This window comes from Hylobates moloch, unplaced genomic scaffold (genome assembly GCF_009828535.3).
Source record: "Hylobates moloch isolate HMO894 unplaced genomic scaffold, HMol_V3 SCAFFOLD_1, whole genome shotgun sequence".
NCBI lineage: Eukaryota > Metazoa > Chordata > Mammalia > Primates > Hylobatidae > Hylobates > Hylobates moloch.
The window spans coordinates 219155882-219158745 of NW_026652276.1; the positions used below are offsets into that span (position 1 = coordinate 219155882).

General features: G+C 45.8%; 1 non-coding gene across 1 annotated transcript; it reads left to right on the forward strand.

Moving 5' to 3' along the window:
* Positions 1-2197: 2197 nt before the first annotated feature.
* LOC116809940 (small nucleolar RNA U13) lies at positions 2198-2301 on the forward strand. The gene has a single exon (XR_004370100.1). It is a non-coding gene; the product is annotated as a small nucleolar RNA U13 (small nucleolar RNA).
* Positions 2302-2864: the final 563 nt, after the last annotated feature.

Here is a 2864-nt window from a genome sequence, read left to right on the forward strand (position 1 = left end):
AGGAAGGAAGGAAGGAGGGAGGGAGGGAGGGAAGAAAGGAAGGAAAGAAGGGGAAAGAAAAAGAAGGAGCCGGGCACGGTGGCTCACGCCTGTAATCTCAGCACTTTGGGAGGCTGAGGCGGGTAGATCACGAGGTCAGGAGATCGAGGCCATCCTGGCTAACACGGTGAAACCCCGTCTCTACTAAAAATACAAAAAATTAGCCGGGCGTGGTAGCAGGCGCCTATAGTCCCAGCTACTCGGGAAGCTGAGGCAGGAGAATGGCGCGAACCCAGGAGGCGGAGATTGCAGTGAGCCGAGATCGTGCCACTGCACTCCATCCTGGGTGACAGAGCGAGACTCTGTCTCAACAAAAAAGAAAAAGAAGGAGGGAAAGAAAGAAGGAAGGAAGGAAGAAGAAAAAGGGGGTACCATTATGAAAGAGCAGAAACTTGAGTCCTGGTCCCTGTTGTCAAAGTCCTTCAAAATACTTTGAGGGTATTAGTGTAGAGGTGAGAATGGAAACAACACCTATCAAAGCATTTTTAAAAGACAGGCATTGGAAAAGAGTCCCATCATTTGTCAGTGAAAAGGTATTTCTAAAAATTGGGGGAGAGAAATCCTCTCTTAGTCATAACAGAGATGGAGGAAAAAGATCTGGAGACAGAAAGTAGGAAGGTCAGGAAAGAAGAACAGTCTGAATGAAGCTTCTGCATGTTCCTTCTCCCTCCACTGTCACCACTCTCAAGCTTCCCATCTGTTATGGGTTGAACTGTATCCTCTCAAAATTCATACGTTAAAGCCCAGATCCCAGTACCTCAGAATGTGATCTTATAAAAATAGGGCCAGGTGTGGTGGCTCATGCCTGTAATGTCAGCTATTTGAGAGGCTAAGGTGGAAGGATCACTTGAGGCCAGGAGTTCGAGACAACCCTGGTCAACAGGGTGAGACCTTATCTCTACAAAAATTTTAAAATTAGCTGGATATAGTTGTGTACACATGGCTGGTTGTGCACACACATAGCACCCAGCTACTTGGGTGGCTGAGGCAGGAGGACTGCATGAGCCCAGAAGTTTGAGGCTGAAGTGAGCTATGATCATGCTACTGCACTCTAGCGTGGGTGACAAAGCAAGACCTCATCTCTTAAAAATAAATAAAATAGGGTCACTGCATACGTAATTAATTAAGATGAGATCATACTGGGGTAGGGTGGAGTAAGGTGAACCCTAAACCAATGAGACTGTGTCTTCATAAAAAAGGGAAATTTGGACACAGACAACACACAGGGTAAATGTCATGTGAAGACGAAAACAGAGTTCAGGGTGATGCTTCTACAAGGTAAGAAATGACAAAGATTGCCAACAGCTATAAGAAACTAGGCAAAAGGCATGGAACAGTTTCACCTCAGCCCTCAGAGAGAATCAACATTGCCAACACCTCTATCTCAGAGTCTAGCCTTCAGGACTGTGAAACACTACAGTTCTGTTCTTTAAGCCACCCAGTTTGTGGTACTTAGTTATAGCAGTTTTACAAACGAACACACCATCCCTCAGTAAAGATTTCCTGTCTCTCCAGTTAACGTCGGCTATAAAAATGGCCTTGCCAAATCAATGCTTTGCTGAGCCCAAGTATTGACAACCAATAATCTTGATCTTTTAGGGACTTAAGCAACCCCAAAGAGATGTTTGTTAACCCAAATCAATTTTTCTTATCAATGGCCTCTGATCAGCTATGTAGAAAGATCCATCAATAGTGATGCAACCTGCCTGAAAAACGAGAGGAGACCCATGGCATGCCATGCTCACTGGTCCACAGAAACATACCGGGCTGGAGTGGCAAGGACATCCTGCCCCAGTGCACAGAATGTTTCTGGATCTGCAGTGTTTCTTGACAACAATGTTTCTTGGCCAGGTGCGATGGCTCACGCCTTTAATCCCAGCACTTTGGGAGGCCGAAGCTGTGGATCATGTGAGGTCAGGAGTTTGAGACCAGCCTGACCAACATGGTGAAACCCTGTCTCTACTAAGTATAAAAAAAAAAAAAATTAGCCAGGCATGGTGGCACATCCCTGTAATCCTAGCTACTTGGGAGGCTGAGGCAGAAGAATCGTTTGAACCTGGGAGGTGGAGGTTGCAGTGAGCCGAGATTGTGCCATTGCACTCCAGCCTGGGCAACACAGTGAAACTCCACCTCAAAAAAAAAAAAGGAATGTTTCTTGATCTTTTTGTAGTTCATGAGCGTGATGACTGAGTGTTCATGTGCATGTGTGAGATGTGCCACCCTTAAACCTTGTTATAACATCAGCACATTACCCATATGACATGAAAAAAATGTTTCTTATCCCTGACAGTTCTCCAAGAGGGCCTCCTTCAGGCACTGTCATTCTGTCCACAGTAATGACACAGCACCAGGAGAGGCCATTAGAGAGGCATAGGCAATGATCTCCTGTCTTCAGCCTTCAACACTTTGAGGTGTGTGCACTCTGAGGCCACAGTCATAGGGACTGACAAAGATGAACAAACTCATATTTCTAAGACTTGATATTTCTCAGAACTCTCAAAATTTCAGGCTTCTGCTAACTTCAATGCCTTCTTCTTGAATCAGAATCCTCCCTGAACCCGAATAGTAGCCTTAATGTTTCTGTCTCTACACACGAAATCCCCAAATTCTCACTTTAGCTTCTTCCACCCTAGTCTCTGCCTCCCATTCATGAGAAACACGATGAGAGAGTGATGCCCAACTAATAGGCTTACTCTCTCATCTAAGGGGCATTTTGGAAAAAGGCTTTTTCTGGTGGGTCATATCTCCTCTGGCAGGAGCTGTCCCCCTGGCTTCCCTGTTTGGATTCTTCAGGATCTCAGCTTGAGCTCCGGCTGCCCTCCCTG